We start from the raw sequence: 10,000 nt of genomic DNA, 5'->3' as shown, positions 1-10,000 counted from the left end.
GGAGGAACAGTTGGATGGAGGACAGGACGGATAAAGGGCTGGTTGCTTGGAAGGATTTATGGATGGACAGACAGATAGAGATGGATGCATGGAGGGACAGATATTGATATAGCTGGATACTAGAAAGAATAAATTGATGGATGGCTGGAGAAGAATATAGAGGACTGGATGAATTGAGGGGCACCTAGAGGACTGGATTCGGAAAATGATGGCTGGATGAAAGGATGAATGGTCATATGAATATTTAGAGATACACAACAGGCATGAAAGAACACAACTATGAAAGAACACGTATAGAATTATGTAGTTAACAGAAAAATAACACAATGTTTTATAATTTCGATCGTCTAAAATGTTAGCGTTGATGACTGCTTCCCAAACTTGTGGCCTTCTCACATCAGATTCCCGAGATCCTCACGTGGAATGGTTTTCCAACTATCTCGAGGAGTTCTCAGAGGTGTTGAGTGCTTGTTGGCTGCTTTTCCTTCACTCTCTGGTAGAAACCCCTCCCAAACCATCTCGATTTAGATGGACGATTGTTGGACGAATGTGTCTGAAAAGGAATATCTTTGAGACGAGTCATGACTGGTGTGAGGGAGGAGACGAGGAGGAGGTTATTAATGTATTCATTTTGACAGCCCATAGTTTATATATATATATATATATATGGATGGATAGATTGATAGATGAATGGATGGATGGGTCATTGAAAGGACTGATAAAGATACAGATGGATGTAGGAAAGAAACCCAAAGGCCAGGATCATTAAGTATTATGAGATGGTTAGAAAGATAGCTTGATGGATCTACAGATGGTTTAAACCAGGAGCAAATTAAATCATCTGTTCTTCGGTTGGTTCTTAGTTTCTTCCTCTATGACACCGACACCGATTTGATATGTTCTATGTTAAAGATCTCCTGAAAAGAACGTACCTGAACGCGGTTTCCTTGTGCTGCGTCTCGTGTAGAACTTTATAGAACTTTTAACCACTGAGGAGAGGAGCCCTGAGGAACCCGTGTGTAGTGTGTTGGGGTGATCAATGGTGTGGACGTTGTTCAAGCGGCCGAGTGTTCTAATAAACTTTATTTTAAAATATTAACCGCTGTATAAAGTTGATAACGGCGCTAATTGGGAGCCTCATAACGACGTTAGGAAAAACGCTGAGCTGCAGATTGCAGCATGTAAAATTGGCTTTATTTCATTTCCCTGCAATTTAATGATTATAGCAATATAAAATGTGCCGACAGTAAGGTTAAATAAGCGTGTGTGTGTGTGTGTGTGTGTGTGTGTGTGTGTGCGCAGTTCTCACTGTGTACTCTAATGAAAGACAGAAATATTAAATTAGATTTTTTATAAGAACCCATCCCCCGTGTCAGTGAGGAAGATCTTGAACGCCGCGATTAAGCGGTAAGAAATGAACTGCTAACACACTCGGGTCTCAGTGACGTGGGATTAATGTCCTGAGCATGTGATTAATACGAGACGGCGTGTTCCTGAAGAACGTGAAGCTTCCACACCGGCGCGAGAGTGATTTATTTACCGCGCTTCCTTCTTTATTAGCCGTTAACGACGTTCCCGGTCCTCCGATTAGCGGCGTACGGGAGGAGGCTGAGTGGGACGAGTGGACAGGCTTTCCGCCGTTAGCGTGTCGTCGTTTTTCATTAGCATTCGCTGTTTCACACCTACAGGATGTTCCACTGATGAGCGAGTGATCATTAGCGCTTGAAGTTTTCATGAAAGGTTAAAGGTTATGTGGTACAGAGCAGATGAACGACGTATGGCGTACACACACAGATTATAAGTTATATACTGACGAGTCTTTTTGAGTAAAGACAGGATGCTTGAGATGATAAATGGATGGCTAGATATATAAAGAGCTGGATGATTGAAAGAAAAATAGATGAATGGATGGAGGGAGGGAAAGGTGGAGGTCTGGATGCTTGGATCAAGAGAATATTTGGGGAAGGTTCGGACGTTTTCCTGCTGTGGCATCGCAGAAGGATTGATTTGCATTAATAGCTGCGTTACTCCTCAGCATGACCTGGATCCTCACACAATTCATAGTAAGATTCGAGTGAGAGCAAGTTTGTAGATGAAGGCTGGGTGAATTGAGCTCCAAATGAGTTCTGAGGAGCAAACAAAAAGCTGTTTGTTTATATGTAGAAGTGGACGACATGAATTTTCACTCGAACTCCAAGAAAATGAAAAATCCATGCAGTTCTGTGTGGAACCATCATGCTGATCCTCTAATCAACACTCTGTACCTCTGTGAGGAAGAAATAAAACATCTCTGGACCCTGAAGCAGAAGTTCCTTGAGCTTTTTCTGTTACAGCAGCAAAGAAAAATGTGCAAATATTTACAGTAATGTGTAGAAATACAAGAGAAGAACTTGAACATCGTCTCAAAGCAGCTGAACACAGATACTGTGGGGATACAAATCTGTCCCTGATGAACAAGTCGGTGGAGACTGTGGTGAAGGAAAAACTCCCTGAGATGCAAAAGGAAGAAACCTTGAGAGGAACCAGACTCAAGAGGGAACCTCATCGTCATCTGGGTGACAACGAATGTCCATTTATTCCAGATAAACAATGTTGAGGCGCAGTGATGGAGATCAGAGCAAACTGTAGTCCTGAGTTACTGTAGCAGACTGTTGATATTAACTACAGTCCAAATCCATCCTCAAAGAATGAAAGTCTCCATCAGGGCACCTGAAGATGCAGGAAAAGAGCAGGTGATGATTTTTACAGTCTTTTAATTAAAATGGGTCCAAGTTTTCCAAATAAAGTGAATGTTGGTAAAAAACTACAGCAAATATTCTACAAAATTAAACAGTGAAGAAAAGAGGAGACCTGGGAAAAGAGATTTATTTACGTGTGCAGGAAGTGTATAGATACATGGTATATGTTATGTTTATCTGTAAGGTGTATATGCATTAAAATGACCAGCACACACACACACACACACACACACACACTCTTCTCGACTCTCGGATGAAACGTGCCCCATCAGCACGTTTGCTTGTTTCCCGTAGAGTGTTGAAGTGAATCGTGAACTCTCCTGATTACAGATATGAATAGTGAGGAAGCAGCGTCGCTCCACACCAAACAACTATCTCAATATACCTCACACTGCACACATCATTGTACCCACGCTGCACACGTCATTGTACCCCACGCTGCACACGTCATTATACCTCACGCTGCACACGTCATTATACCTCACGCTGCACACGTCATTATACCTCACGCTGCACGTCATTATACCTCACGCTGCACACGTCATTATACCTCACGCTGCACACGTCATTATACCTCACGCTGCACACGTCATTATACCTCACGCTGCACACGTCATTATACCCCACGCTGCACACGTCATTATACCCCACGCTGCACACGTCATTGTACCCCACGCTGCACACGTCATTGTACCTCACGCTGCACACGTCATTGTACCCCACGCTGCACACGTCATTGTACCCCACGCTGCACACGTCATTGTACCCCACGCTGCACACGTCATTATACCCCACGCTGCACACGTTATTAAAACCAAAATCGATTCGAAATAAAAGGCTGATGCTTTTTTATGCCTTTTGTACGAGTCGCTCGTATTTTTTCTTCTGATTTTAATTTATTCGTGTGTATAGCGCTCCTGTGAGAAGACCTGGGAATCTATTTATTATATTTAAAAGAAAATCAGCAGTAATGATCTAGAAATAAGGAAACGATCCTGTAACTCTGAGGATATTTTACATTTATAATCACTCATAAAAACTATAATAAATCATATAGTAATAAATGTGACTCGTAATAATACATTTAAATCTGTAATTTTATATAGTAAATAATATCTATAATAAAAGATAATATCTTAAAAATAAATAAATAAATAAATAAAATCGACGTCCTACACAATTGTGTGGCTGCAGGTTTGTGCTGACAGTTTTGGGGATAAATGAAGCCTAAGAAAGAAAGAAAGAAAGGAAGAAAGGAAGAAAGGAAGGAAGGAAGGAAGGAAGGAAGGAAGGAAGGAAGGAAGGAAAGAAAGAAAAATTGAATAATTAATTAATTGATCAACGAAAATAAACCTGTAAAACACAGAGGGGAGAAAAGAGAGAAAAGGAGAAAAGGGAATGGAAAGTTACAGAATTCCCTGAACGCTCCATGTTTGAGAGAAGAGGTAAGAAATATATAAATATATAAATAAACATGCAGATGAGTCAGAAACAGCTGAGCGCTCAAGCCTGAGAAAGCTGTATCTTTTCTCAGAGAGTGAGAGAAAGAGGGAAAATGTGATGTCTCTGCAGTAACGCTGTTAATGAACTATTTCATTCAAATCCATTAGGACGGGCGGCGTTATCGTCCTCGTGCCTCGGAATGTCCTCATTTGCAGAACTCACCAGGAGAGAGACGGAACGCGACTAATTAGTGCGAGAGAGAAATCAGCGCTTAATGAATAGACGCGTAAATAACGATAAATACGACGAGCAAACGCATGAATGCTGATTTCGATCTCCGTTTCCCGCCGGCGGAGCAGGAATCTGATTCCTGAATGATCCGACTGTCTGACTGCCACCACCACCTGAGAAGCACCTCTGATTTCTTTAGCAAAGTTCACTGGATTAATATTATTATTAACTCTATACACAGATAACAGTATAGAGGTCATGTGGAGGTCGTATAGGACAGAAGGAATGCTTTTCTTCTAGTTTTTGGAAATGAAAAAAACAAACACCATGGGATAGAACTCATTAAAGGTTAGTTCGAAAGATTTTAATTGATTGAACCAATATATGTTTAAGGATCTTATTGGCTCTTGGGTTTGTGGGTATGATTTATAATCCATTTCAAAAATATATAAGTAGCTACTAATAATGAAGCTGTATTCACCATATAAGTTCCACCACATGCAAAACTACTCCATGGAGTTATTCAAACTTGAACTCCTTCCGGTCAATCACAATCCACTATTCACACCTGAAATACCTTCAGCCAATCACAATCCACTATTCACATCTGAAATACCTTCAGCCAATCACAATCCACTATTCACATCTGAAATACCTTCAGCCAATCACAATCCACTATTCACATCTGAAATACCTTCAGCCAATCACAATCCACTATTCACATCTGAAATACCTTCAGCCAATCACAATCCACTATTCACATCTGAAATACCTTCAGCCAATCACAATCCACTATTCACACCTGAAATACCTTCAGCCAATCAAATCCACTATTCACATCTGAAATACCTTCAGCCAATCACAATCCAGTATTCACATCTGAAATACCTTCAGCCAATCACAATCCACTATTCACATCTGAACTCCTTCCAGCCAATCACAATCCACTATTCACACCTGAACTCCTTCCAGCCAATCAGGATGCATTATTCACCCCAGCCCCTGAGATTAATTATTTGTGTGTGATATTGTTTGCATTTCCATTCTCTGTAATTCTCAGCAGAACTTTAATAAACTTTCCTTCATCGTTTGCGATCGTCAGACTCCAGACGAGTCACGAGGCCTGACAGGAGGCTTATTTTTCTCTCCTCCCCTCAGAAATATGGAATGTGCTGTGTTTATACATTCAAAGTAAATTATTCACGGGCGACGAGTTCGATGGAAATGTGAATGTTTTTATAAAAGAGAAACGAAACTTTAGCAGACGTTGTTCTGTGTTTCTAGTCGGTGAGATAAAGAAAGCGCCCAGGTGGAAATAATGCTTTCATTTTCTGGCCCGTGAGCTCGCAGCTTGGGAAAAATTGATATATCGTTGGAATTTCTTTTTATGCTCAGAGCACAAAAGTCAATTTATCTTTCCCTTCGTCACCAGGCAACGCTGGGATTTCATCTTTAATCTTCGCTCGTGCGTTCGCTTCATATTTCAGCTAAATGTTTTATAATAAAGACGAAATCCCTGCTGGTGCGTGTACAGACGTTAACATCCACATCCACACGCACTGGTTAGGACCTGAAACTATGCAGCTGTTCTAGAAACCTCAGAACAACGGAATATAATGTACTGACCTTCATGTTCCATTGACCATCTAAGCATCTGATTGGCTGAATTGAGGTTGATGGTCCGAAAGACCTGATTAGCTCAAGTATCTTCATTATAACCATCAACACCATCTTATTGGTTAAAAAGGTGCCACTTAACAAGGTGGCCTAAGAACCGAATTGGCAGAGAGCAACAATAAATGATTGATATCTGATTGGCTGAGAAGGCGGGATAAATGTGATCCAGTTATCTGATTTGCTTTATGCCAATGCTGAGTTTTGATTGGCTCAAGTGACCAAGTGTGATTTGATTAGAGTTCAGACTGGGAAAGAGTCGGTTACATATGGTAAGTGACTGTGGGGGCCCAAGGATCTGATTGGCTGACTCCAAATGACCAAACAGCTCTCTGAACATCTGATTGGCTGAAACTAAGATTACCAAAGATCTGACTGGTTGAATGTATGAGTTTTGGGCATTATGGCAGTTTAAGGACCTGATTAGAAGGAGCATGACAGAATAAAGTGAATAAACTGAAGTAAAGTGTTTATCAATCAGATAAATTAGTTAAATATGAAGTATTTGGACAAAAGTTTGTGGACTCCTGAGCATTGGGTTGGTTTGTCATTTTAAACATTAAATTTACCATTTGCGGTGATAATAAGGTCCAACCTTTAAGGAAGATGTTTCACGAGATTTTGTGGAGATTTTGTGTACATTCATTCAGCCACATGGGTGGTAATAGAGTCAGGTACTGATGTAGGTGTCAATAGGGTTGGAGCTCTATAGCTGGAGATCTTCCATTCCAAACCATGTAGCAGATCTTCATGGAGCTGGCTTTATTATGCAGGAACAGGTTTGGGTCTAAAAGTGAAGGGAAAATTTTATTCAACCACATGGAAAAATAAGATAATTGTGCCTCCAACTTTGGATTGTATGGGGAGATGTAAATGGGTGGAAAAGTCAGGTGCCCCAATAGTTTGGTGCATTTAGCATATGAGTCAAAATCTGATTGGCTGGAAGAGCAGTTTGACCTCCATGTTCTGGCTATAAAGCATGATCATGTGTCATCATTCAAAGAGTGGATGTTTGTGACCATCGAAGAATCTCATTGATTGATATCAAAGGTTTAGTACCATCTGAGGATCTGATTGGTTCTGATCTGAAGTTCTAACATTTGTAGAAATTTGTACTCATTTTTAGCGATCAAACTGATTGATTTTGATTTTCTGCTATTAGAATATTCTGGACTCTGGTATCTGTTCCTTACTGTCTTACTGAGAGCAGATGGCAAGAGCAGCTTTAAAAATAAAGTATGTTGCTGACCAAAACACTGACTAGGCTTATTTTTATTCTGGGCAAGTCCTGTTTTGACTCACACTGCTGACTTTTATTTACTCAAAATAAGACTCGCTGGCTTTCCTTCACCCGTCTCAGAAAAAAACAACTATAAATTATAAAAAATCTACCGATTACTAAAAATGGTGTTGATCTTTGTACAGGAGTTGATGCAGAAAATCTATTGTTTCTCTCACACAATGCAGCGTTTTCTAAAAAAGAAAGAAAGAAAAACCAGTGGTTTGTGGGTAGCGGATGATTATTCTGCTGTGAGAGAAACCTGCAGGCTAAAAAAAAAGACTGGATTGATGTTTGTTCTGCAGGAGCTTCCCTCACTCATACGGTTACATAACAGCAACGCTGTTGGAAGGATGAAAAAAATCGATAAAAGTCGAGGCTGCAGAAGTTTAACAAGTTTAATTTTAGCTGCTTGTCCCTTGAGCTGGATATTTTATTTAACATATGTACTCGTATTTGCTGATATTATTCATTTTTAATCCACTTTTTCTCTGACAGGTGACATGGTGTTGGGTCGCAGTCATCTCGCTCGCTCTCTGGTGATTTATCGCTCAGAGCTTCTCGAGATTGATTTCTGGAGAGTGGCTTCTACTGTTAGATGGTTCACTTGGTCAGGAACTAAGAGTTCCACCAGTACCAGTATCATGAAATTAAAATAAGGAACGAAATGATGCTTTTTAATACCAGGTGTTTTTTGTTTTTAAGAACTTCATAATGCCTTCATGTTCCATTAACCATCGAAGTATCTAATTGGCTGGTTTGAGGGTGATGAGCCAAAGCTTATGCTGATTTGCTTAAGTATCTCCATTGGCTGCCTCCAAAGGCATAACTATATTAAGATATGATTGGCTGACAATTGTGACCATGTGATTTGAGAAGACTGGGAAAGGGCTCTAATTGGTTACAGAGGGTTAATGATTGTGAGGCCCCAATGATTTGCTGCTTCCAAATGTATAACATGTATTATAGTTTTTCTCAGTTGCTTTGCAGTGTTTCTCAGATCAGAAATGAAATTCTCAAAACTACTTGTTCCTCCACATCATGTGGTCACTTGTGCTCATCAGAAGGACATTTTCTTGTTGCTTTGGTTACATTGTGAACGCTTCTGTACATGCATGTATCTGATTGTGTTCGAGTGTCTGCTGTTTCCTACAGTATCAGTTGTTTATGTTCAGGTTAATCAGAATATATTTTACTGGTTTCACCTGAATAGTTTTAACCCCCAAAAACATCTCAGCATCAGTTCACTGTGTACGTCACTGAATGTAAAATCATTAAACCAGTCGTTAGAATCCGTCATCTAAAATTTCTATTCAACTTTTATTGTGTAAATGTGTTGAATTGATGAATTGTGCAGATGAATGTTGAAGGTCACTGATGAAGGCGAGTGAACGACATCAGATCAACCAATCATCAACCAATAATAATTCAGTTGAGTTTCTGAAAATTGATGAACATCTAAGAAACGAATGGACACTAACACAGTACAGTAAAAGTGTGAATTCTGTCTGGTTTCTTGCAATCAACAGAAGAATTTCAGCCTCGTGCATTTTCACTCGCTGTGATCCAAAACCATAGTTTCTATCAGGAAACACTGAAACTGTGCAGCGTCACACTGAAAACACGACTAAACATTCTGATGATTTTGTTTGTGAACAATGACGAAGAGACTTTTCATTCTGATGGGAATGAGATACTCACTGACACAAATACTCACTTATGAGAGATGAACTGAGGATTTTGAGAAAAGGTTATTAAGGATGATTTGGAAAAAAACTCCAAAGCATCTGAGAAAAACTGTAAGATCTGATTAGATAAAGAATTGTGATCATTATTCATAGTTTGAAGCTGTTTAAACGTCCAGAAAAGCTTAGATCAAGGTCAAGGCTTGATGTTTGCCTTTCTGGTACCCTCAGACATGCTATGGCCAGAAGAGCAGTTCTGGGATCAGAAGGTGTTGTAGACAGTCATCAAGGTTTTTAAATCTGTGGTCGTGAAATGTCAAAGTATTGAACAGACACCTGAATAGCCTCTGTGGATAAACATAATCACCTCCTGATTCTCCTGTGACATGAGAGGGACATGTTTTGTCCATGGGTACCTATCATCTCTAGATGCCTGAGAGATATCCAGGAAGATATCAAGATCTTGACATTGGGGCTGCATGTAAGGGGAATGTAACTGCTGTTACTGCATTTCTGCTTGGATTTAGTTTCACATGATGCACTGCCACCTATGGTGAGATGTCTTCAGACATGCTGAGATCTGAACAGAAGCAACAGAAGCCATGTGTGACACTGAGGAAGAATCGGCATGGAGCAGATGTGGATCCTGTCCAGGTCACATGATAGGACCTTCCCTCCAGGTAGGAAGTAAACTGGTGCTTCTCAGTGACGCCATTGGAGCAGGAAATGTGGAACCTGCTGCTTTTGAAGCCAGACTGGGTAGATCTTGGAGGTTGTTCCAGGTTCTGGTTGAGGTTGGGAGACAGTTGATTCTAGAGAGTTTTGAGGACTTCTGAAAAAAAGAGGATTTCAAGGATTTAGGGAATAGAAAAAAAGCTTTCTACTAAATCATGGTGTTTTAATTTTTATTTCTTTATAAGCTACGTTTTATTGTGAAATCTCCATGAAGT

The sequence above is a fragment of the Silurus meridionalis genome, chromosome 28 (genome assembly GCF_014805685.1).
Source record: "Silurus meridionalis isolate SWU-2019-XX chromosome 28, ASM1480568v1, whole genome shotgun sequence".
NCBI classification, from domain to species: Eukaryota; Metazoa; Chordata; class Actinopteri; order Siluriformes; family Siluridae; genus Silurus; species Silurus meridionalis.
The sequence above is the reverse complement of the archived record's forward strand: the minus strand, read 5'-3'. Positions refer to the sequence as shown.